At 42.0% G+C, this 15901-nt stretch overlaps 1 protein-coding gene across 1 annotated transcript in view; it reads left to right on the top strand.

Annotated features, from left to right (window-relative positions):
• Nucleotides 1-15901, top strand: part of LOC124556850 (leucine-rich repeat-containing protein 40-like) — a 210815-nt gene that overhangs the window by 69908 nt on the left and 125006 nt on the right. The window lies entirely within an intron of this gene.

Below are 15901 nucleotides of genomic sequence, written 5' to 3'. Positions count from 1 at the left end.
TAAAGGAGACCACGTATAGGATGCTAGTGTGACTCATTCTTGAGTATTGCTAGAGTTTTTGGGATCCTCACCCAGGTTGGATCAAAGGAAGACTTCGAAGTGTTTCAGAGACAGGCTGCTGGATTTGTTACTGGTAGGCTCGAGCAGTATGCAGGTACTATTGACATTCTTTTCAAGCAAAACTATTGAGAAAATTTAGAGAACAGGCATTTTAAAATGACTGCAGAACAATTCTACTGCTGCTAGCATACATTTTGCATAAGAACGATGAAGATAAGGTAGGAGAAATTAGGACTCATACAGAGACTAATATACAGTTGTTTTTCCTTTGATCTATTTGTGAGTGGAACAGGAAAGGAAATTACTAATGGTGGTGGAGAATATCCTCTGTTACACACCGTATGGTGGCTTGCAGAGTGTGGATGTACATGTAGATATATATGTAGATGTATGTATAGGTGCAGATTTGGGCAACCGTATTTTGATATTCCATGGGCCCCAAGGTTACTTTGCAAGGTCACATTACTGCTGAGGATTATGTGACCGTTTTGGCTGATAAGGTCCATCCTGTGGTACAGTGTTTGTTCTTGAAGTATTTTTCAACATTGACTGAAATAAGTAGTTAGTTTGAATTTGTAAAAAGTCACTGTATATCTTGAAGATGCTCTTTAGATGCTGATTGTGTTACATGCCACTTTCAAACACAGAAACAAAAATAATGCCATGTTCTGAGCACTCATTCAAGATCTTGTTTAATAATGTACAATAATTTGTGGCATCTTAAGATGTCCGTTGAATACCTATTAACAATTAAAGGAATTTAATGGTTTTTTATGCTCAGTATTGAACAGTGACATTTGATTTCACATCAGAACACCTTTCTTTCTTCAGTGTTCACATTCAACTATCTATGCAATTTCTGCGTTATGATCTGCAGTTGTTTGACTACTCTGCGGTTCACATTTAGGTGCTGGGCAGAGGGTTCATAGTACCATTTTGACTATTTCTCAGCCATTGTACTCCCGAAAAGCACTCGGGGAAAAATGAACACCTAAGTCTTTCTACTTGAGCTGTGATTTCTCTTATTTTATTGTGATTGTCACCTTTCCCTATGTAGGTGGGAGTCAGCTAAATATTTTTGTATTCAGAACAGAAAGTTAGTGGTTAAAATTTGCTGAAAAGATCCTGCTGCAACAAAAATCCTGCTGCAACAAAAATCCTTTGTTTTAATGATTGCTATCCCAACTCATATGTCATACCTGTGATACTCTCCCACCTATTTCACGATAATATAAAACAGGCTCCCTTTCTTTGCACATTTTTTAATGTCCTCTGTCAATCCTGTGTGGTGCAGGTCTTATACTATACAGCAGTAGTCCAAAAGAGAACATAAAAGTGCACTGAGGGCAGTTTCTTCAGTAGATTTACTACAGTGTGTCAGTGTTCTGCCAGTAAAATGCAGTTATTTGGTTGCCTTCCCCACAACGTTTTTGACATGATGATTCCAATTTAAGTTGTTCATAATTGTAATCACTAGATCTATAGCTGAATTGACAACCTATAAGTCTGTGTGATGATAAAGATATCTTGTCTGAATCATTTTGCAATTTGTTTTGATCTTCTGATGACTTTACTATATGGTAAATGACAGCATCATCTGCAAACAATCCAAGAGGAATACTCATATTGTCTCCTAAATCATTTGTATAGATTAGGAATGGCAGAGGACCTATAACACTTTCTTGGGAATGCGGGATATCAGTTCTGTTTCACTCAGTGCCTTCTGTCAATTACTGTGCAGTGTCCTCTCTCTGACAGGAAATAATGAATCCAGTTGCCTAACTGTGACAATACCCTTTAGTCACATAATCTGATTAGAAGTTATTATGTAAAATTAAATGGCTGTCTAGTGAAATATGTGGTGCAACATGTGTTCCATTTGAATGGGTCCCACCAATCACAAACTGGAGGCCCCAAATATTTGATGCTTTATCATGACATGAGCTTGGGCAGTAGTAATTATATATTCAGATTCACAGCTTGCTACAAAAAATAATGTTTTGGAAGACCATAACAGTAATGTGACACATGCCCATGATTTTGTAAGATAAAGTTTTTGTCCAATAGGACCAAGCCATTTCATAAACGTCAATGTATTCCAAAGGTACCAGCTCAGGCCATAAAAATGAAGAGGCATTTGATGTGTTGTTGTGGTCTTCAGTCTGAAGATTGATTTGATGAAAATTTCCACAGTATGTATCCTCTGAAAGCCTCTTGGTCTCTGCATTGACTATTGACTATTGTAGTAACACGATTCACGATGTCCTTCGCAATTCACATATTGTAGACTGGGAACTGTCTGCTAGGCATGTGCGATGTAAACTGACTGGGCACGGCCCGTGCTGTCTAAGTTGTTGTTCCGCCGGCAGAGGGCGTGGCTGCATTCTCGCGTGCCCTCTGGTGGACGGGACTTACTTGCGGCAACTACTGTCCGTGACACACCGTGCCGATGTGCGCCTCCCACGATCTTTCTGGTGGCTACTGCAACTATAGAACCTGTTAAGCCTTGGCTTCCCTCTACAATTTTAACCATCCACTCCTCCTTTTGCCATCCCACACCACTTCCCTCCATAATCAAATTGAATTCTCCTTGATACCTCAGGATGTGTCCTTCTTCTAGTCAAGTTGCCCAAATATTCACTACCTTTTTATTACCTATCCAATCTACCCATCTAACCCTCAGCATTCTTTTGTAGTGTCAATTTTCAAAAGCTTCTATTTTCTCTCTGTATGTACTGTTTATCATCCATGTTTCACTTCTGTACAAGGCTACGCTCTTGACAGGTATTTTCTGAAAAGACTTCCTAACACTTCAATACATTAAAGTATATATTTCTATTGCAGAAAAGCTTTCCTTCCTACTGCAAATCTGTTTTTTGCATCCAGTTTACTTGTCCCATTGTCAGTTGCTGTGCTCCCCAAACAACAAAACTCCTCTACAAATTTCAGTGTCTCATTCCCTAATATAACTCACTCAGCAACACCTGATTTCATTCAACTACATTCCATTACACTTTTTCCACTTCTGATGATGTCCATCTTATAACCCCATTTCGAGGCATTATCCATTCTGGCAGACATTAAAGTTTTTATTTCTTTTGTTTCCTTTTCTTCTTTCTCAGTGTACAGGTTCAGTAACATGGGTGAATAACTATGAGGATAAGTCAATTATCATTCACAAATTTACAAGAGCGTCATTTTTCGACATAGTCTCCTTGTGTTTCAACGCACTTAGTCCATTGTTGTATAAGCTTCCTGATGCCCTCATAAAAGAAGGTTCTCGGTTGAGCTGCGAGCCAGGAATGCACCGCTTCTTTCACTGCTTCGTTCGAAGCAAATCGACGGCCGCTTAACGCCTGTTTGAGTCGACCAAACAAGTGGTAGTCAGAAGGGGCAAGATCAGGACTATATGGAGGATGATCCAGACTTCAAATTTGAGTTTCTGGAGTGTTTAAGCAGTGTGGGCAGCAGTACGCGGATGGGCATTGTCATGCAACACAACACCTTTTGACAGCAATCCTCGGCATTTGCTTCGAATTGCAGTCTTTAGCTTGGGAGTAAGCATCTCACTCTAACATACACTGTTTATTGTTGAGCCCCTTACTGCATAATGTTCCAGTGCTGGACCTTATGCATCCCAAAAAACCATAAGCATCAGTTTTCTTGCGGACGGTTGGGTCTTGAACTTTTTCTTGCACAGCGAATTTGGATGTTTCCATTCCATACTCTGCCATTCACTCTCCGGCTCGTAATGATGGATCCATGTTTTGTCACCGGTAATGATCCTGTCTAAGAAGTTGTCCCCTTCATTACCATAGTGATCCAAATGCTTTTTGCAGATATCCAAGTGCATTTGTTTATGCAACTGTGTGAACTGTTCAGGACTCATCTTGCACAAACTTTATGGAAGTCAAGTCTGTTGTGGATGATTTCATAGGCAGAACCATGACTAATTTGCAGATGATGTGCCACTTCGTCAATAATTAACTGTCTGCCTGAGAGAATCATTTCACGTGAACCCTCAGTGGCTTCTTCATTTGTGGCGGTAAACGGTCGCCCGGCTCCTTCATCGTGTTTAACACTTGAGCCACCATTTTTCAGTCCATTCATAGACACTCCATTGCGGCAAAACACTCTTCCCATACTGTACCAAAAGTTTTTGATGAATTTCGACCCCTGATACGCCTTCTGACCACAAAAAACAGATCACTGAACGTTGTTCTTCTTTGGTGCAAATAGACAGTGGAGCAGCCACGATTAACAGCATGGCAGCGATAACGAAACTAACCTAGCCGCTTGAAAATTGCAAAGATATAACAAGAAATAAACAAAGCATGCGTCATCAATGTATTTCAAATAGCATTGTTGAAAACTTTCTCTAAATCTTCAGAAGCTGCAAATGTAAGTTTGCATTTTTTAATCTATCTTACGGGATAACTCGCAGTGTTAGTATACCCTGACATGTTCCTATGGTTCTCAAGACCAAACTAGTCTTCCCTGAGGTCACCTTCTACCAGTCTTTCCATTGTCCTGTATGTAGTTCATTTTAGTATTTTGCAACTATGACTTATTAAACTGTTGGTGCACTAATAGTGATGTCTGTCAGCAACTGTTTGTTTTAGTCTAATTGAAGTCTGAAGGTTTTTCAACTGTCACATAACTTGCTTACCAAGTGAAACTACTACCTCCTCCCTTATCATACTATTGTCTTCAAGTCTTTTTTTTCACTTGCACAGCCCTCCTGTGTATTCTTTACGTAGATCATGCTTCAGCTGCCCCTTCTTTGTGTAGTACTAGCTTCTCATGTGACCTATTGCAATCCATATAGCTGCTTCTCCTTCTGCAGAGTTGTTTTTCTTGTATGTGGGGTTTATCTTTTCCAAATATATATATTTGCTTCTACAGCTTTGCATTCTCCCCTAGCCTTTCCTGCTTTGCCATGTTGCACTTCCTGGCAGTGTCATGTTTTAGATGTCTGTATTCCCTTTTGCGTTGCCTAATTTACTGTTTGCTGGATTTTTATATATTCTCATTTTCTTGGTTAAATTCAGTATCTTCTGTTCTTCTGTAAATAATTTTGTATTAAAGGTGACTGCTCACCTGGAAGCAGAAGCATTGAGTTGTCAATAGGCACACACAAAAGAATGAAAACTTGCTAGCTTTGGGAGTTATTCTTCGCTGAGGATGAGCTAAAGAGAGAGCGCGAGCGCGCGCACACACACACACACACACACACACACACACACACACACACACACACACCTACCTCTGTTTGGATGGGTGGAGAGAGAGTGAGATTGGATGCAGGGACAGGGATTGGGGGTGGGTGGCTAGTGGCTTGGAGGGAGGTATTCAGTTCATCAGCAAGGGATGTGGGAGGAGAGAGCGGCAGGTATATAGACCAGGTATGTAATGCTGCATGATTGTAGGAGCTGGTAGGGAGCAATGCATGCTGAAGGCAATGAAGGGACATGAATTGGGAATGGGTGACAGGATGGGTGGAGGGTGCGGGCATAGTGGGTTACCTGAGACTGAGGCCAGGATGATTACAGAACGATGGGTGAAGGGTGAATTGGGGGGGGGGGGGTCGCCTTTGTAGCTGATTTTTGGGGTTAATAGGGGGATCAGGGGTTTGTAAGGATGTGGCATTGGAAATTTGTTTGTGGAGTAGGTTTGGGGAGTATTGCCTGTCTATGAAGGCCTTTAGCATACTGGAAAAGGGAGCTCTTGTCACTGCAGATATGTTGTCCATGAGAGGCAAGGCTGTATGGGAGGGAGTTTTTGGTGTGGAAAGGATGGTAGCCATCAATCTGCAGGAATTGTTGTTTATTCGCTTTAATGTAGGCATAAGTGTGATGGAGCCATCAGAGAGGTGGAAATCAATATCCAAGCAAGGTGGCACTTTGGGTAGAGGAGGGCCAAGTGAAGCAGATGGGAGAGAAGGTGTTGTGGTTATAAAGAAATGTGGATTGGGTATCTTGACCCTGAGCCCAGATCATGAAGATATCATCAATGAACCTGAACAACACTAGGGGTTGGGAGTTTGGGGAGGCTAGGAAGGTTTCCTTTAGGTGACTCTTAAACAGGTTGGCATAAGAAGGTGCCTTGCAGGTGCCTATGGCTGTGCCTCAGAGTTGTTTGTGTACTTTCCTTTGAAAGGAATAGTAGTTATGAGTGAGGACGTAGTTGTTAGGGTATAAAAGGAATGAGGTGGTGGGTTTGGAGTCCAAAGGGCAATGGGAGAGGTAGTGCTATGATCAATTTTGCTCTTATCTCATTTTCATCCTTGTATCTTCATCCACAAGTTATTTTATTAACTTACTGCTTATCATTAAGGACTAACAAGGATCATATGTGTACTGTGGGCAACACTCTACCTTAAACTATGCAGTAAAAAACTGACTTATGCAAACAGAATAGTTCATGTACTGTACTATTGTGCAGTGATACTGGTCTGCATGAACTCTGCGGTTTCATACTGTCCTGTTCCTCCATTTGGTAACCTTAGTGTGGTCATGTTTTCAAGACATTGTGACCAGAGAATGTATGAGAACTGGCACAAACTATTACTCTTTTATTTCTTTGTTAATTCTTTAGTAATTCCTCTCATTCTGAGAGATTTATCTAGTGGCTCTGCTTAAAGAGCTCTCAGGTGTTAGTGACCCAGCTACAGGTGCTATAACAAGCCCACTTGTGCTGCACAATAATCCTAATATTTTGCCAACTAGAGGCACTGTATCAGTCCCACCTGTATCATACAATAATCCTATGAGTTCCCCTACTACATGAGCTATATCAACTCTACCTGCGCCATACAATAACTCTTTACTTCTCTTTAATTCTTCTCCATCTTCAGGCAGTATATCAGTCCCACCTCTGTTGTACAATAGATAACCTTTAAACAGTTTGGTATAGGAAGGTGCTATTCTTTAATGCCTTTACTTTCAAGTATCTGATAGACTTTCCTACTATGTCACTTCTTTAGATTGGTTGGCTATTGCTGGTGGATTTACTGCTATCGTGAGCATTGCCTCTCGAGGGACATGGAGTGGTGTAATTGATGACCTTACATCTATCAACCATCTTGCATCTGTGTGGTATCTGTGCACTGTTTTAGGGCAATGCCGCATTATGTGAAAATAGTATATCCTAAACAAGCAATTTATTCTGGACCTAATTTGTCAGCATTATACCACAGCTTAAACTCATCTTAACGAACTAAGTAGTGTCTGTTAACTATTTCCCCTGGGGATCACATACTCCAGATTACATCTAATATTTCTAGCTTAGCCATGACCTTAAATCCTACATCATGCCTGCCTCTAATTACTGATACACATGTTACCCCCATCATCCTTACTCATCCTCAAACATTTATTCTATAAAATTTGTATTGATAAAAACCCGTATGCTGATTCTGGCTTATCCCTTAAGAAATTACCAAAGTTTGTGTGATACCAAAGAGTTTCTGTGTGACCCATGCACACTCTCTGCACTGGCCGGCGAAATGCCCTTTTGCAAATTACTGGAGTCAACAGTTTGATCCTTAGCCCCTTGCTGAACACTACAATGGTATTGAACCAAAATGTTATGGGAAAAATAGGGAAAGGTCAAACCAAAAGGTGTAGGGAATTCCACAAGTGAAAATAAGAGTTTGTGCTCTATTTACTTATCTTGATGTTCCTGTTGGATCACTGCTTCCAGTCTTCTGCTCCAAATCAACCCCATTTATGTCACCAACTTATAACAGGACAGCAAAGGGGACGTGAATAATTCTTGCTTGTCAAGATGTGCTAGAGTCTTCTGTGGGTGATGTAGGGTCTATAGATGGTTTGGAAGACAGGTGCAATTGGGGGAAGGTACAGACAAACCAGCTGTGATGATGCAACAGTTATTTATTATTTTATTCAGTGTTATTTCATCCATGTTGAATTCTGTGAATTCCACAGCCATTAATAAATGTTTGTGAATAGCACAACCAGCAACAAATGATTTTAAAATGTTTTTAATTTAGAACCATAACCTCCTTCAAATGGCTAATGTATCGAGTGTAAAGCAGATTTGTGAAACATATTCTGATGTGATGAACATTCTGAAGTTTGTTGTATGTGCCCCAGCATTTAATTTAAATATGTGTGCTTTTTACAATACAACAACTTTTACAGTGCCCTGGAAGAGTATAGGGACTGTAGCAAGACAAAATATCAACCGCTGGAACATACTGCTACGGCTGACGACAAGCTGCCATTGATAACATTTATGTAACTGGAGACATTAGCAATCTGAAGAAATGGGTTATTGGTCTAAAATAAAAGCATTTTAAATTCATTTGTGACTGGTTGTGTTATTTACCAACATAAATTATTCAGTTCAGACAGTCTCCTGAGTGCAGTCTATTCTCTGGTGTGGTCCAGTGTTACCTCGTAATATTCAAGTGCTGTGGCTGCTATTCCAGTGCTGTGGCTGCAGGCGATGAGGTACAGCGATTGGTGTACACAAGCTGTTTGGGAGGCAGAACATTAAGCTGACATCTCTGGTGTGCAGGCAGTGTGTTGACAGCAGCAGGAAAGAATCTCATGTTGTCTGCATTGCAGGGTGATGGGCAGCTATGGTTGCTGGACATTGGGCTGCATCATGTTCCAGGACTCAGAGCATAGTATTCTTCTGTTGATGCCCTGTTGAGGGCAAGTGTGGCTGGACCCTTTATACGAGGGCAGTTCAATAAGTAATGCAACACTTTTTTTTCTGAAACAGGGGTTGTTTTATTCAGCATTGAAATACACCAGGTTATTCCCCAATCTTTTAGCTACACAACACTATTTTTCAACGTAATCTCCATTCAATGCTATGGCCTTACACCACCTTGAAATGAGGGCCTGTATGCCTGCACAGTACCATTCCACTGGTCGATGTCGGAGCCAACGTCGTACTGCATCAATAACTTCTTCATCATCCGCGTAGTGCCTCCCACGGATTGCGTCCTTCATTGGGCCAAACATATGGAAATCCGACGGTGCGAGATCGGGGCTGTAGGGTGCATGAGTAAGAACAGTCCACTGAAGTTTTGTGAGCTCCTCTCGGGTGCGAAGACTTGTGTGAGGTCTTGCGTTGTCATGAAGAAGGAGACGTTCGTTCAGATTTTTGTGCCTACGAACACGCTGAAGTCGTTTCTTCAATTTCTGAAGAGTAGCACAATACACTTCAGAGTTGATCGTTTGACCATGGGGAAGGACATCGAACAGAATAACCCCTTCAGCGTCCCAGAAGACTGTAACCATGACTTTACCGACTGAGGGTATGGCTTTAAACTTTTTCTAGGTAGGGGAGTGGGTGTGGCGCCACTCCATTGATTGCCGTTTTGTTTCAGTTCGAAGTGATGAACCCATGTTTCATCGCCTGTAACAATCTTTGACAAGAAATTGTCACCCTCAGCCACATGACGAGCAAGCAATTCCGCACAGATGGTTCTCCTTTGCTCTTTATGGTGTTCGGTTAGACAACGAGGGACCCAGCGGGAACAAACCTTTGAGTATCCCAACTGGTGAACAATTGTGACAGCACTACCAACAGAGATGTCAAGTTGAGCACTGAGTTGTTTGATGGTGATCCGTCGATCATCTCGAACGAGTGTGTTCGCACGCTCCGCCATTGCAGGAGTCACAGCAGTGCATGGCCGGCCTGCACGCGGGAGATCAGACAGTCTTGCTTGACCTTGCGGCGATGATGACACACGCTTTGCCCAACTACTCACCGTGCTTTTGTCCACTGCCAGATCACCGTAGACATTCTGCAAGCGCCTATGAATATCTGAGATGCCCTGGTTTTCCGCCAAAAGAAACTCGATCACTGCCCGTTGTTTGCAACGCACATCCATTACAGACGCCATTTTTAACAGCTCCGTACAGTGCTGCCACCTGTCGGAAGTCAATGAAACTATACGAGACGAAGCGGGAATGTTTGAAAATATTCCACAAGAAATTTCCGGTTTTTTCAACCAAAATTGGCCGAGAAAAAAAAAGTGTTGCATTACTTATTGAACTGCCCTCGTATACTACTTTATACTACTGGTAAGGTGGCAAAGTGTGGGACCACCCTGGGTTCTGGCGACAACGGATGCTTCCACCTCATTGGTGCGGCGCTGAACAATGCGGACCTGACATCACATAAATGCCCACCTGTTGGATGATGACAAGCTGATTTGTGCATGCGTAAATGCTACTGCCCCCTGCTAATTTCACACTATCAGTGGTGTCATTTTGCCACACCAAATTGTCTGGAATGGTACAACTACTGTGTGCAACTGGGCTGTAATACTCCCTTCAGGCTGATTCTGCCTGAGCACATGTAGCCTGTCATCATCACAAGCACAGTTGCAAAGCTGTTGACTGTGCAATCCATTGGACAGCACCCAACTTTGGATGTGGTTTGACTCCAACCTGGTGCTGCACTGCTGCTTCTAGGTTCCATGAATAATTTTACTGTTGCAAATACGCTTCTCAAGTTTGCTGCTCGATCGTATTGTGTAACTCGCAGAATATTTCATTGATGCAACTGCTCGACATCATCAGGTGGTGGTAACTGCTGCTGTCACTGCTGCAAGGCACGACTGATGGTAATCGCATGGCAGTGTCAAAATTTATCATGCCGGGAGTGGGCAATATGCGTGTGCAAGAAGACGCTCGTAGCTGGAGGAAAGCGGCGCCCCCAGCAGGGAGCCACAGAAAGGCCATCTGTGCGTGCACTATGGACAATGACTGTGCTGCCGGATGCTCCTGTGGTTAAAGTCTAAACTAAATCTCAGTTGCACGTTGCGTCACGTGATGAATCGGAAGTTCTTGTTTTCCCCATTTTGATTTAATGGCAGCCAGTGCTGGATTCCAGGTGGCGCTTAGTTGAAAACCTGCATCCCTGTTGATAAGATTGTCCGCCATACGGATATGTATGGCCTCCTTAACAACATAATACCAGAAAGATGATGCCGGGGATAAAATTTCCGTCTGTTTGTAAAGCATACAATGTCCCGCATCGAGGCAATGCTTAGCTACCAATGATTTATCAGGTTGCCCCAGGCATGTATGACGATGGTGTTCGATGCAACGTTCTTGCACGGTTCAGCATGTCTGTCCAATATAAGATTTTCCACATTGGCATGGGATTTCATACACACCACATTTCCTAAGGCCAAGGTCATCTTTGACCGAGCATAATAAATTCTTCAATTTTGCTGGTGGCCGAAAATACACTTGACATTGTGCTTTTTGAGGATTCTTTCAAGTCCCGAAGATATGCCGCCAAAATAGGGCAAGAACGCTGTTGCAGTGGGTGCCTCCACATCTTCATTTACATCTCTGCTTAGAGTTTGCTTAGGACGGAATGCATGGCGTATCTGCCTATCGAAATATCCATTCTGTTGGAATACCGTTCTCAGGTGTTGTAGCTCCTGAGGTTGACTGTCGGATCTGAGACTACATGTGCTCTATGCACCAGAGAGTGTAGGACACTACTGCGTTGCTTAGGGTGATGGCAACTTGTTGCCTGCAAATATAGCTCCGTATGAGCTGATTTGCAATAGATGCTGTGTACCAACAGCTTTTCTTCTCACTATGATATCCAGGAATGGTAATATGCCATCCTTTTCCACTTCCATTGTGAACTATATATTGGGATGGAGCACGTTCAGATGCCAGAAAAACACAGGTAATGTCTCTATTCTGCAGGGCCACACCACAAAACTATCGTCTACATACAGCCAGAAACAGGAAGGTTTGAGACTTTCCGACTGCAGTGTTTTTTCCTCAGTCTTCCATAAAATAGTTGGCCACCATGGGAGACAGAGGACTTCCTATGGCAACACTGTCCACTTGTTCGAAATACTGGTCATTGAATAAGAAATAAGTTGAGGGAAGCATGTGTTTAAATAATGCCACAATGTCTTTCTCAAACTGCCTGCTGATAAGATCTAAAGAATCCTGCAGAGGTGATTAGTAAACAAAGATATAACGTCAAAGCTTGTAGCTTAAGTGTCTTCAGGTGACCTATGAAGGCCTCTGAATTCCGGATATGGTGATCACAGTTTGAGGGGCCTCAACAGTGTAGTAAGATGTTTGTCCAGAAAATAAGTAGGGGCTCTAATGTTGCTCACTACTAGGAGTCCCATCCTTGTGTATCTTGTGTAGGCCGTACAGTCTTCGGGAACTGCAGCCTGTTGGCATAGGCTTTTGGTCACTTTAGAAGGAATAGAACTCTTCTTGAGAAGATCTAATGTTTTTCTCTGGATTTTGCCAGTCAGATCCTCTCTTAGTTTGTGATAGGCGGGATCGTTCTAGCAGTGCCTCCATCTTGCTGTTGTATTCAACTCTTGAGAGGACGACGGTGGCGTTCCCCTTGTCGGCAGGTAAAATGGCGAGTTCTTTGTCTGCTATCAAGTCTTGCAGAGCCTTCCTTTCTGCTGAGCTGATGTTGAACTTGCTCAGTGGGGCTCTTGTTAAAATTCTGCAGGTGTCCCTCCTAACGTCTTCTGACATGGCTACAAGCCAGGCAATTATGCTGGCCACATGCAGCCCACCAGTCAGAGGCTCATCATACCCTGGCCTGCCTGTTTTGCTATGTCCTCGGGGGCCACCATTGGTTGAGGCTGTCACTCCCTTTGGTTCCTAATGCCTACCGACATCATGACCGGTTCTACAACCATGCACTCTGTCAGTATCCTCGCATCATGGACTGTCCCACTGGTAGACCATCACCTCCCAGCTGACACTGATGGCCGCCGCTGCCACTGCCAGCTCGTCAGGCTACTGGTGCTGCCAGATTCACTGGGTGGCTCACCCTCTCGCCACAAAGTCAATTGCCAAACATCTGCCAATGCCGCCATTGCCTACAGCAACATTGCCATCAATGAGCTACCAATGCTGACAGTCGCGCCCTTCTTGCCCCGGTGCTGTTTGCATGCTGTGCCCTCCCGAGCATCACCGTGAGCCAGCTGCACCCATGTTGCAGTACTGTGCCAGGTGTCAACCAGATTCAGAAGAGCTGTCAGTATTGCCGTACCATATTATGTACTGTTAACTATTGTCACTGGGAACTGGTGTTCACTTGCAGTGTCTTTGCTACCATGCAAGGACATAAAATTTATCCTTTATAATATCATTAGCACCACCATAATTATCCTCCTGTGATGACTGAATGATAGTTGGAGTGTGTAAACTGTGAGCCTGGAGACGTACAATCAAGCTTTCAGAAAAATATCATCTACGTAATCCTGAAGATAGCAGTAGTGTATAAACTCTCACATGATCAACCTACCAGCATCTGCATCTATGTCGCTGACAAGAATAACACACAGAAGACTGGAAAATAAGATTGAGGATCAGTTGGGTCGCTATCAGTTGGGCTTGGAGAGGGGCAGTTCTGAAGTTGTGCTAGATGATGGAAGCGAGTCTTATGAAAAATCAGGAGACTCTTTTGAACCTAGAAAAAGTGTTTAACAATGTAAAATGTTACAAGATATTTAAAATTTTCAGAAAATAGTGTAAACTAGAGGGGAAAACTTATAATTTACAGTATGTACAAGAACAAAGTAGGAACACTAAGAATGGAAGCCCAAGAGCTAAGTGCTCAGCTTAAAAAGCTTGTGAGAAAGGGATGCAATCTTTCTCCTCTCTTGTTCAATTCAAACATCAAAGAAGCAACGGTGGAAATAAGAGAGGTTCAATAGTGAGATTAAAATTCAGTGTGAAAGGATATCAGTGATAAGCTATACTGATGCCATTGCAATTCTCAGTGAAATTAAGGAAGTGTTATAGGACATGTTGAATGGAATGACCAGTCTGCTGAGCAGATAGTGTGAATTGAGAGAGAACTGAAGAAAGATAAAAGTGATTGAGGAGTAGCAGAAATGAGATTTGTAGTATTGTATCATATTGATACTGCCGGAACAAGTACCTCCAAGATTCCTGTTGGCACTGTGAGCAATGCTTTGAACATTGCCACCAATGAAAATTCTCCGGGCCGCTGACCAATGAAGACATCCAGGATGGTGTTATAAATGATGAGCATCTGAGTACCAGTCTTCTAATTCAAGATTACTTCTAGTCAAGATCACTTCCGCGTCGCTAGTTGGTGCTGATCATTACACAGAGTTGTTAATAGCAAACATTCAGTGTACATAGACACATGCTCATGTCAGGTCTCTGCTTATAGCTTGCTGCATCTGCCACAAGTTAACAGTGTAGCACTTCTTCATTCACAAGTTGAGTAAAATATATTCATTTAACCATTAACTCATGAGGTGACTCTTTTGTAACCTGTACTATGGGGTGGGGTCTCTAGCTCCCCTAGGTTTAATGTGAGATTTAAAGCACAATTCATTTGAAATTTTTAATTTAAGTTAAATATCAATTAATTGCACAGTTATTTAAGTATTTTTTAAATACTCTTTGTTGATTTTGTTGTACTAAATAAAGCCTGCAGTATTTAACTTTTTATCACAGAACATCACATGCTTTTGTGTTTTTTTAAATAGTATATATGAATTAATTGTTACAGAACCAAATTTTAAATTCTGAAAAATTGTAGTATTTGTAACAAGTAAATATGCACATAAAACTAAACTCTAGCGTTTAAAAACTGCACCCAATAGATACAGAAATAAAGTATGCAGTACTATACTGCAGAAAACAAATATGTAGATAATGAGATATATTCTAGGAGATTCAACGGTTGTCAGTAACATATGTCAGCAACAAACAAAAAAGACAATAATGCAGCCAATGGCAAAAAATTATAGCATTGTCAATTTAAGGACAGTCTGAAAAGTGTATAAGCATTCTGCCAGAATTTACCTCGAGCGAGTTTGAAAATTTTTATGCAGTCTGAGAGACTACACCTTGTGAAGTAAAGTGTACTTTTGTGTCAACATCCCTTTTGCTTGGCTGTCTAAATTCCTAAAGTGACAGGTCTTTTGGCTACCCTGCACCCATTTATCCTTTACAGTGAGGATGCAATATTTGGTTCTTCAGAACAGAACAGTTACTGAATAGCATCATAATAAGATTGACAGTAAAATTAGCATCAAAATAGGAGGCTACTAAGGCCAAAAGCTGAAGGAATTCAGCTACTTGGAAGTGAAATAACATATGGTAGATGAAGCAAGAAGACATAAAAGAAATTTCTAATATTCGACATTCAGAGCCTTGCATTGTGTGCAAGTGTATCGCGGACTGCGGAAAACCAGGAAAAGAAGGGGACTGAAGTTTTTGAGATGTGATGCTGTATGACTGTGGTGAAAGTTAAGAGAACTAATAAAAAATGAGTAGGTTCTCCACAGAATTGCTGAAGAAAGGAGTATGTGGAAAATCTTGACGAAAGGAATGGTCAGGATGATAGGACATCTGTTAAGACAAGGAATACCTTCCTTAATACTAGAGGGAGCTGTAGAGAGTAGAAACTGTAACAGGAAGACAGAGATTGTAATATATCTAACAGATAATTGAGGACAGTATGGAAAGGATGGATTGCTAATCACCACATAGAGGAGGCACTGCGGCTCAGACAGGCACAATGAAAAGAATGCTAGAAATGTCCAGTTTTCACACTGTCCTTCATCATAAGTAACACACACACACACACACACACACACACACACACACACACTCACACACGGCCACTGCCATCCCCGGGCATGAAGGCCCAACTTGCTGCTTGCTGCCAAGATTTGGGACTTAGTGGCCAGAGATGTCACCAGAGATAACACTGGACATGTGTATGAGAGTTGTGCTTGTGTGAATGTGTCTGTATTTTGTACTTACGAGGGACGTAGTTTGAAAGTTTAACATTTCTAGCA

Source organism: Schistocerca americana, chromosome X (genome assembly GCF_021461395.2).
Source record: "Schistocerca americana isolate TAMUIC-IGC-003095 chromosome X, iqSchAmer2.1, whole genome shotgun sequence".
NCBI classification, from domain to species: Eukaryota; Metazoa; Arthropoda; class Insecta; order Orthoptera; family Acrididae; genus Schistocerca; species Schistocerca americana.
This window is presented reverse-complemented; position numbering and strand designations above follow the sequence as displayed.